Raw genomic sequence first — 11,958 nt, forward strand, 5'->3', positions numbered from 1 at the left:
GAGAATCCTATGGACGGAGGAGCCTGGTGGGCTGCCATCTATAGGGTCTCACAGAGTTGGACATGACTGAAGCGACTTAGCAGCAGCAGTGCACAATAAGATGCTCAGAGAATGGACACAGGAACCGATGCAGGATAGACAGCTCCTGAACCTCACTGGTGTGTGACCAGGGCCTAGAAGCCAGGAACACAGCTATTTACCAGATTACAATCTTGAAAGGAGGGTCCCTATCCTGACTATCATCATATTCTCTATAGAACCTAACTGAACGCTGCAAACAAATAAGTATTTAAGTAAATGTCCGCTGAACTGACTGAGGTCATACTGCACCAGGGGAATCCAACCCCAGGTGAAGGGTTTCCTCAGGCTGAAGACCCAAGCAGCCCCAGAATTAGGCTCACAGGGCAGCAGCCACCACCACAGATTCACTCCTTGACTAATGCTACCATGGCTTTCTCTCTTCTCTATACCATTACATCTACCTCCACCCCAAGTGTCTTCCCAGAACAATGCTTTGATCAGACCCCTACCTTGTTCAAAAGTCTACCATGGCTCCCTGTTGCCACAGGACAGTGTCTGAACTCTTCGTGTGTCAGTTTACCACCCCAGCCTCATCCTGCACTTTTCAGTATGTGTTCTTTCCAGTTAGTCTCCTGCCTGTTCTAGAAATAGGCCAGAATATGTGTCCAGGATGACTGGTCCTATGTTAGCCTCCTCTTCCTTCTTCAATCTCTGCCCGTGTGGGACTTCTGCCTATGCCGGGAATCTCAATTAAAACTGCACCAGCTCTTCTATGAAACCTTCCCAACTTCTCAGTCCATTCCCATCTTCCCATCCCTGAACACCTACCACCCCACCTGGAATCCCTATTGAGTTCAGCATATTGACATCATGTTGCCACAGCCAGATGGAACACCACTCATCTATCGGAAATGTAGCTCATAAACTCTTGCAGCATGCTAGATACATCATGGTGCTGAGTGAGTTTAGGCAAAATTGAATTAAACCAGTTAAAATATTACTCACTCCACAAATGACAATATCTAGTATCTTCACATGACTGGTGGGGAGGGAGGTGAGCTCTGGAAGTAGTATGAACAACAGCCGTGGCTTATCCTACGGCTCTCTGGAGGGGAAAAACTGACTTCTACCTGAAGAGGGAAACAAGCAAGGCTGAACAAGGAGCCACTTCAGAGGGCCTTTGGTGACTGCGATTCTGAGGCCACTCTGAGCCTTCTCAAGGGCCATAGCAACCCTATTGGAGTCTTTGGAACTTAAACCAATAAGGAGCCAAATTAATTACCTACCATGACCCCTCATATTATAGATGTGAAAACAGAGGCCGAGGGCAGGGGAAAAGACTCTGCCTGAGGGCCCAGGATTAAGTGGTGATAGGGACCAACCTTGACTCCTAACCTGGCATGAGGGCTTTCCTCTTGTACACATAAGGGTCCTGAAGACTGGTCAAGGAGCCAGATGTATCAGTACTACCAGGAGCTCTTCTAAAAACACAAAGTCATGTCCAACTCTTGTGACTGCATGGACTGTAGCCTACCAGGCTTCTCTGTCCATGGGATTTCCCAGGAAGAATACTGGAGTGGGTTGCCATTTCCTCCCCTATGGGATCTTCCTGCATCTCCTGTGTCTCCTGCATTGGCAGCTGGATTGGCAGACAGAGAATGGGATCCCAATCTATAGAGATTTAGAATCACTAGAGCCGAGTGAGGCTGGGAATCAGTATTTTTCTAAAGTTCCCCAAGTGACTGTGACATATTGCTAAGTCTGAGAGTCACCGAGCTCACTTGTTCCTACGGGGCCTTCCTGGGACTAATGGCCCAGGAGTCCTGTACTTTTAAGGGCCCCCTGCTATGTGAAGGGAGTACCAGAAAATGAGGGTTGAAACAACACTGTCCACGGCGTATGGGCCAGACTTTACCCTCAAGACCACACAAAGACCTCAGGAATAGTTGGAGAAGGTAGGGCTGGGGCAGGGAGGGGAGGGTGAGGAGGTCAGGGGAACACCAGCACCTCTGCCCAGCCCCATGAGGTTACTTCCTGGTATTCACTTCCCAGCTATATATGCCATGTGATGAAAAGCAAAATAACCCAAACAGGAGAGCAATAAATAAATATTAGGGAAAAAATGTTAAAAGCTATTAGGTTCTGCAGCAATCCTATTAGTGGGCATCAGATGAGATCAGATCAGTCGCTCAATCGTGTCCGACTCTGTGACCCCATGAATCGCAGCACACCAGGCCTCCCTGTCCATCACCAACTCCCGGCGTTCACTTAGTGGGCATACATTGGACAAAACCACAATTCACAAAGATACACGCACCCCTATGTTCATAGCAGCACTATTCACAATAGCCAAGACATGGAGATAACAGATGAAGGGATAAAGAAGATGTGATATATATATACATTAGAATACTGCTCAGTCATAAAAAAGAACAAAATAATGCCATTTGCAATAACAGGGATACAATGAGAGATTATCATACTGTGCAAATAAGTCAGAAAGAAAAAGACATACCATAAAAAGACATATGTATTCCACACCTACATGTGGAATCTCAGATATGACACAAACGGACCTACCTACGGAAAAGATACAGAATCACAGATACAGAGAACAGACTGTGATTACCAGCAGGGAGGGCTTTGGGGCAGGGGTGGAGTGGGAGGTTGGGGTTAACAGATACAAGCTTTTACATATAGAATTGATAAACAACAAGGTCCTACTGTGTAGCACAGGGAACTGTATTCAATATCAGTGATAAACCATAATGGAAAAGAATATAAAATATATGTATTTTTTTTATATCAACTCTTTGCAACCCCATGGAATTGTAGCCTGTAGCCCACCAGACTCCCCAGTCCATGTAGTTCTCCAGGCAAGAACACTGGAGTGGACAGTCATTCCCTTCTCCAGGGGATCTTCCAGACGCAAGGATCAAACTTGGGTCTCCTGTATTGCAGACATTCTTTACCATCTGAGCCACCAGGGAAGCCCATATACACATATATGGGCCACACACACACACTGAATCACCTTGCTGTATAGCAGTAATTAACATAACATTGTAAATCAACTATACTTCAATTAATAAAATAGTAATTAAATTTAATTAAAGCTTTAGGTTTGGGAAATTAAAGAGGATTACACAGTCTAGGGCTTCTCTGATGGCTCAGAAGGTAAAGTGTCTGCCTGCAATGCAGGAGGCCAGGGTTCAATCCCTGGGTCAGGAAGATCCCTTGGAGAAGGAAATGGCAACCCACTCCAGTACTCTTCCCTGGAAAATCCCACCGACGGAAGAGCCTGGTGGGCTACAGTCCATGGGGTCGCGAAGAGTTGGACACAACTGAGCGACTTCACTTTGTTTCTTTCTTTCACACAGTCTAGATAGTTCAGACAGAGAAGGCAATGGCAGCCCACTCCAGTACTCTTGCCTGGAAAATCCCATGGATGGAGGAGCCTGGTAGGCTGCAGTCCATGAGGTCACTAGGAGTTGGATATAACTGAGCAAGTTCACTTTCACTTTTCACTTTCATGCATTGGAGAAGGAAATGGCAACCCACTCCAGTATTCTTTCCTGGAGAATCCCAGGGATGGGGGAGCCTGGTGGGCTGCCGTCTATGGGGTCTCATAGAGTTGGACACGACTGAAGCGACTTAGCAGCAACAGCAGCAGCAGATAATTCAGAGAAAGTTACAAAGCAAGTGAAGAACTCTGTGACCTTTCCAACATGCTTTTGTATACAAAGTACTTTATATTTCAAAGGTTTATGGTCAACTGGACCCCAACTGACCACACACCCCGCCTGCCTGCTTCACAGCACACCTCGACTGAGAGCACTGAATGGTTATTCAGGGCCTGTGGCCTTCCAGGGTGTTATTTCCACTTATCAGCCAACAGATCTGAAATATACTGACCTTAGTGTGGTGGACAAACTCAGGATTTGGAATGAGAAGGAATGAGTGTGAAGTCTAGCTCTTTTGCTTATTATCAGAAAGATTAATCTCTTCTAGAAAGATAAATCCTTTTAGTTTCCTTAGCTGTAAGGCAGAAAAGAAAAAAAAAAAAATCCTGCCTCTGATATAATATGCTCAGAAATATCATTCTCTTCTCTATATTCTTTTTCTAGGTAAATAGCATCTCCAGAGATTCACATGAATGTGCACACATACTCTGATCACTAAAATTTATCTAAAACATTTCCTCTTTAAGCATGATCCATGGGCCAGCATCAATATAACTTGAGAGCCTTTTAGAAATACAAATTCCCAGGTCCTTCCCAAGACCTACTAAATAAGGTTCCTCAGGTATTTCTCATGCATGTTAAGCTTTGAGAAGCCCTTCTCTAGAAGGCTGATTGGAGCTGGAAGTGGGACATAGCTGAAGAGGCTGGGGGCACATTTTAATCCTAAATTTAGGGGATCAGAAGACAATCCCCACCTTGGCTTTCTCAGCAAACTGCTTTTAATATAAGGGGCCTCTGAAAGACTGGGATATGGGTACTGGGCTAACCAGGCCACAGACCAGTGTGATCCACTTTGTCCCCAACTGAATTCTGACCTTAAAATAGGTGAGCTCTGGAGGTGATAATCTTCTTGCAAAAAAAATCAGGTCACACTCTTCCTTCTGTTACAATGAATGCCAGGTTTAGGATTAGCTCAGATAGGAAGATGTGCCTATCCTACAACTGGAAAGAAGCCTGACTGGTGATGCACCTTGATAAACTAGCTCTTGAATTATGGGAAGGAATTAATAAAGACAGAAAGGAAATGAGGGAAGGTACTCCCAAAGCAGGGGAAAGTGAGAATGAAGGCCACGAGAAGACTATGTAGAAAGGAAAAGCCAGCACCGAGAAGACAGTTATGTCCAAGAAGAGGATTGGAGAGGGGGAGTTGTAGAAGGCAGAGAAAGGCCTTGAATGCCAAGCTCAGAAGCTTAAATTTTATTCTATAGTTCACCAGGAGCCTCAATCGTTAATGTGCGTTTGTTTTCTGATTACTCTGTTTATGGGAAAGATTTTGTCTACATATATGAAGAGGTAATTTTCCATGAGTCTGATGTTTATGCACATCTCAAACTGTCTCTTCCAGAATGTTTGAATAGCAAACAACTTTGGAAACTAGAGACAGTGCATCTCTCCAGATAAGAGGAAGGATTTATTTCCTGTCCAATATAGTAAAGCTTAAAAACCCCTCCCCAGAGATATTCCAGGGTAGGAATGGTACAGATGTCTTCTTTCCAGCCTGGAGAAGATTGCCTTGCTAAATAAAGTTTGAAAACATGGGCACAACAAAGGACAGATATGGCAAGGACCTAACAGAAGCAGAGGAGATTAAGAAGAGGTGGCAAGATTACACAGAAGAACTGTATTAAAAGTTCTTAATGACCTGGATAACCATGATGGTGTGATTACTCACCTAGAGCTGGATGTCCTGGAGTGTGAGGTCAAGTGGGCCTTAGGAAGCGTCATAACAAACAAGGTTAGTAGGGGTGATGGAATTTCAACTGAGCTATTTAAAATCCTAAAAAGATGATGTTGTTAGAGTGCTGCACTCAATATGTCATCAAATTGGGGATACTCAAAGTAGCCACAGGACAGGAAAAAGGTCAGTTTTCATTCTAATCCCCAAGAAAGGCAATGCCAAAGAATGTTCAAACTACTGTACAATTGTACTCATTTCACACACTAGCAAAGCAATGATCAAAATTCTTCAAGCTAGGCTTCAACAGTATGTAAACCAAGAACTTGGATGTGTACAAGCTGGATTTAGAAAAGGGAGAGGAACCAGAGATCAAATTGCCAACATCTGATAAATCATAAGGAAAGCCAGGAAATTCCAGGAAAACATCTACTTCTGCTTCAATGACTACACTAAAGCCTCTGACTGTGTGGATCACAACAAACTGTGGAAAATTCTTAGAGATGGGAATACTAGACCACTTTACCTGTCTTCTGAGAAACCTGCATGCAGGTCAAGAAGCCACAATTAGAACTGAACATGGAACAATGGACTGGTTCAAAATTGGAAGAGGAGTACATCAAGGTTATGTATTGTCACCCTGTTTATTTATCTTATATTCAGAATACATCATGTGAAATGCTGAGCTGCATGAATCCCAAGCTGGAATCAAGATTGCTGGGAGAAATATCAACAACCTCATATATGTAGATACCACTCTAATGGCAGAAGTGAAGAGGAACTACAGAACCTCTTGATGAAGGTGAAAGAGGAGAGTGAAAAAGCTGGCCTAAAACTCAACATTCAAAAAGCAAAGATCATGTCATCCAGTCCCATCACTTCATAGCAAATAGATGGTGAAAAAATGCAAATAGTAACAGGTTTTATTTTCTTGGTCTCCAAAATCACTGCAGACGATGACTGAAGCCATGAAAGATGCTTGCTCCTTGGAAGAAAAGCTATGAAAACCATCAACAGCATATTAAAAAGCAGAGACATAACTTTGCCAACAAAGGTCCAGATAGTCAATGCTAGTTTTCCCTGGTGGCTCAGATGGTAATGAATCTGCCTACAATTTGGGAGGCATGGGTTCGATCCCTGGGTCAGGAAGATCCCCTGAAGAAGGAAATGGCAACCCACTCCAGTATTCTTGCCTGGAGAATCCCATGGATAGAGGAGCCTGGTGGGCTACAGGCTATAGGGTTGCAAAGAGACAGACACAACTGAGTGACTAACACTTTCACTTAAACATGGTTTTTCCAGTACTCATGTACGGATGTGAGAGTTAGACCATAAAGAAGGTTGAGTGCTGAAGAATTGATGCTTTTGAATTGTGGTGCTGGAGAAGACTCTTCAAGAGTCCGTTGGACAGCAGTGAGATCAAACCAGTCAATAATAAAGGAAATCAACCCTGAATATTCATTGAAAGGACTGATGCTAAAGCTGAAGATCCAAAACTTTGGCCACCCGATGTGAAGAGGCAACTTACTGGAAAAGACCCTGATGCTGGGGAAGATCGAGAGCAGGAGAAGAGGGAAGCAGAGGGTGAGATGGTTGGATGGCATCACTGACTCAATGGACAGGAGTTGGAGCAAACTCCAGGAGATAGTGGAAGGACACTATCTCTGAAGGACATGGAGGCCTGGCATCTTGCAGTCCATGGGGACCACAAAAAGTCAGACACAACTTAGCAACTGAACAACAACAACAAATAAAGGTCTAAAGAAGCTGAAGAAAGGTCTTTCTTGGAAGTGCAGGATGGACAAGTTGTCAGAGGCCAGATATAGGATCAGAGCTTCCATATTGTGGAGTTCCTCTCCTATAATACATCCTATCACATGCACAGTTACTATTGGGCTGGCTAACAAGTTCATTTGGGTTTTTCCATAAGATGGGATGGAACAACTCAAACGAATTTTTTGTCCCACCCAATATTGGTCCCTCACCATATCACCATGTACAGACTGGGGCTTAGAGAACTAGAGCTAAGAAGTTGCAGGTTTTTCTGTACATAAGAAACTGTCTTTGTGTCTGACCTAGAGGTCTTCTGTTTTCTGGTACTACACACACACATATACACCATGCACACAAGTACACACAACAGGCAATGGCAGGATGGTAGAATAAAATCTCTAGCCCTTCACAGTTTTTCACTTCATACAGTGGAATTAAAATAAATAAATGGATTAATAATTTAACTTAATTATTAAATAAATAATTAAAATAATTAAATGCTGTTGATCCAGGATAGACAAAATATATGATGTCTTGTTCATCAAAACCAGATGATAAAAGAATTTCATGTAGCTTGACATACTTCTACAGATAGTGATTAAACTTTCTGGCCACTGTTCTCACCTACTCAACAAAATTTAGGGTCAGTAAACACAGCAATCCATTCCAGCATTCTTGCCTGGAGAATCCCATGGACAGAGATTCCTGAGAGGCTACAGCCCATCGGGTTGCAAAGAGTCAGATACAACTGAAGCAACTTAGCATGTGGCATGCACAAACCTGTTGCCACAGCACAAATCTGAGTAGTTCAGCCCTGTGAAGGGACACAAAACCCAACAGGCTGTCCCAATATCAGGGAAGTGGCAGGCATTGTTTAAAGTGTGAATTATAAGTTTTCGCATGATATTAGGAATGGGAAATAAGGTAGCTAGAGCTTCAGAGAAGTGGTCCATTTAGAAATCCAGTCTGAACTTGAATAACTGTATATAAAGACACTGAATAGCCTCCTTAATTGATATTAAAGTCCATCATTCAATTAAAAAAAAACCTTCTAAGGCAGTTTAGTATGGAGTACAAACTGCAGGGTAGCATAGACAAGAAATTAAAAATTAAAGTGTTGAAAAAAGAGAAACTGCATAGAAATTAGAAATGTCTCAAATTTTTTCCATTTCTTAGTAAGCAGAGATAAGGCAATAAAAATCACACTGTATCATGGTTGTAGTTCTGCCTACAAGCTATATTTAAGTTAAATCCTCTGTAAATCATATATCCATTCCACAGAGTGGGTTCAGTCATCCAAAATGAATCAATCCTTTTATCAAATCCTAAGGGAAAAGCACTCATTCCACAAATAGTAAGAGAAAGTCCTGAAGCAGATTGACAAGCTCAACCATCTCAGTTAAGAGTTGGCAAATGGTAACCACTGCATAAAAAAGCATATATCAACTTACGTTACAAGAACATGATAGCCAGAGAACTTATACCCCGTAGTTCTGGATCTTCCACTAACCTGCTCTACCTAAAGCCACAGAACTACCTCATTACAGAACAAAAAGCTCCTTGATATCCAGCATCTCTTCCACCGCTATAGTGATCTCACTCCTCTATTCTCAAGTCCCCAGACTACAACCCCTACACACAGCATAAGGCAGAGTCAATTCACCCCCTGCTTCTCCTCTTCATCCCAAATTTCCATAATCCACCTGAGAAACGGTTTCCTAGTTCACCAAATTCAATTCTTGCCTCCTCCTATCTTTCAGAAAAAAGGTACTGAGAAACATCAACATCCATATCTCTTCTAGGGAAAATGTCAACATGACAAGGGTCTGTTCTACTTCTAGAGATATATCTATGAGACAGATAATATCCCAACTCCCACCAGTACCCAAGGACAACACCAGCCATAAGTAATAAGAGTGATTGGAAAGGGCACTTGAAAAAGAATTGCATTCTAAAAATGGCTCAATTACTAGCCAACTTTGAACTTTATGCAAATCACTTGATTTCTCAGAGCCTCAGTTTGAGGCCTCAGTTGAGGGTGTTAAAGAACCCTGCCAGCTTTAAAAAGCTGCACCTATATAAATAAGAGGAGTAAGTAGTGACCTACACGAATAAAATGGAAGGACATCCCCGAAATCGCCCATACCCCTAAATGATAATAGGAAATAAAACCTAATGCAAAGATATATGCTATACCTGTGTTTTGTGTTTTCTATACCCATTGTCCATTGCCCAGGAGCTACCCCAGTTCCAAGGAGCAGTGGCTGCGCGGGTGCACGAGGACCGAGGAGCTACTGCACGTTCAAGGTCAGGAGAGGCGGCGGTGAGGAGATACCCCTCGTCCAAGGTAAACAGCAGTGGCTGTACTTTGCTGCAGCAGCCGTGAAGAGACACCCCACATCCAAGGCAAGAGAAACCCAAGTAAGATGGTAGGTGTTGCAAGAGGGCATCAGAGGGCAGACACACTGAAACCATACTCACAGAAAACTAGTCAATCTAATCACACTAGGACCACAGCCTTGTCTAACTCAATGAAACTAAGCCATGCCCTGTGGGGCCACATAAGACGGGCAGGTCATGGTGGAGAGGTCTGACAGAATGTGGTCCACTGGAGAAGGGAATGGCAAACCAATTCACTATTCTTGCCTTGAGAACCCCATGAACAGTATGAAAAGGCAAAATGAAAGGATACTGAAAGAGGAACTCCCCAGGTCGGTAGGTGCCCAATATGCTATTGGAGATCAGTGGGGAAATAACTCCAGAAAGAATGAAGGGATAGAGCCAAAGCAAAAACAATACCCAGTTGTGGATGTGACTGGTGATAGAAGCAAGGTCCGATGCTGTAAAAAGCAATATTGCATAGGAACTTGGAATGTAAATCCATGAATCAAGGCAAATTGGAAGTGGTCAAAAAAGAGATGGCAAGAGTGAATGTCGACATTCTAGGAATCAGCGAACTGAAATGGACTGGAATGGGTGAATTTAACTCAGATGACCATTATATCTACTACTGCGGGCAGGAATCCCTCAGAAGAAATGGAGTGGCCATCATGGTCAACAAAAGAGTCCAAAATGCAGTATTGGATGCAATCTCAAAAACGACAGAATGATCTCTGTTTGTTTTCAAGGCAAACCATTCAATATCACAGTAATCCAAGTCTATGCCCCAACCAGTAACACTGAAGAAGCTGAAGTTGAACGGTTCTATGAAGCCCTACAAGACCTTTTAGAACTAACACCCAAAAAAGATGTCCTTTTCATTATAGGGGACTGGAACGCGAAAGTAGGAAGTCAAGAAACACCTGGAATAACAGGCAAATTTGGCCTTGGAATACGGAATGAAGCAAGGCAAAGGCTAATAGAATTTTGCAAAGAGAATGCACTGGTCATAGTAAACACCCTCTTCCAACAACACAAGAGAAGGCTCCACACATGGACATCACCAGATGGTCAGCACCGAAATCAGACTGATTCTATTCTTTGCAGCCAAAGATGGAGAAGCTCTATACAGTCAGCAAAAACAAGACTGGGGGCTGACTGTGGTTCAGATCATGAACTCCTTATTGCCAAATTCAGACTTAAATTGAAGAAAATAGGGAAAACCACTAGACCATTCAGGTATGACCTAAATCAAATCCCTTATGATTATATAGTGGAAGTGAGAAATAGATATAAGGGACTAGATCTGATAGATAGAGTGCCTGATGAACTATGGACGGAGGTTCATGACATTGTACAGGCAACAGGGATCAAGACCATACCCATGGAAGAGAAATACAAAAAAGCAAAATGGCTGTCTGAGGAGGCCTTACAAATAGCTATGAAAAGAAGGCAAGCAAAAAGCAAAGGCGAAAAGGAAAGATATAAGCATCTGATGCAGAATTCCACAGAATAGTAAGAAGAGATAAGAATGCCTTCCTCAGCGATCAATGCAAAGAAATAGAGGAAAACAACAGAATGGGAAAGACTAGAGATCTCTTCAAAAAAATTAGAGATACCAAGGGAACATTTCATGCAAAGATGGGCTCGATAAAGGACAGAAATGGTATGGACCTAACAGAAGCAGAAGATATTAAGAAGAGGTGGCAAGAATACACAGAAGAACTGTACAAAAAAGATCTTCATGACCAAGATAATCACGATGGTGTGATCACTCACCTAGGGCCAGACATCCTGGAATGTGAAGTCAAGTGGGCCTTAGAAAGCATCACTACAAACAAAGCTAGTGGAGGTGATGGAATTCCAGTTAAGCTATTCCAAATCCTGAAAGATGATGCTGTGAAAGTGCTGCACTCAATATGCCAGCAAATTTGGAAAACTCAGCAGTGGCCACAGGATTGGAAAAGGTCAGTTTTCATTCCAATCCCAAAGAAAGGCAATGCCAAAAAAATGCTCAAACTACTGCACAATTGCACTCATCTCACACACTAGTAAAGTAATGCTCAAAATTCTCCAAGCCAGGCTTCAGTAATACATGAACCGTGAACTTCCTGATGTTTAAGCTGGTTTTAGAAAAGGCAGAGGAACCACAGATCAAATTGCCAACATCCGTTGGATCATCGAAAAAGCAAGAGAGTTCCAGAAAAACATCTATTTCTGCTTTATTGACTATGCCAAAGCCTTTGACTGTGTGGATCACAATAAACTGTGGAAAATTCTGAAAGAGATGGGAATACCAGACCACCTGACCTGCCTCTTGAGAAATCTGTATGCAGGTCAGGAAGCAACAGTTAGAACTGGACATGG

The sequence above is a fragment of the Bos grunniens genome, chromosome 11 (assembly GCF_055505025.1).
Source record: "Bos grunniens cultivar Pamir isolate PY7600 chromosome 11, Bosgru_T2T1.0, whole genome shotgun sequence".
In the NCBI taxonomy this organism is placed as follows: Eukaryota; Metazoa; Chordata; class Mammalia; order Artiodactyla; family Bovidae; genus Bos; species Bos grunniens.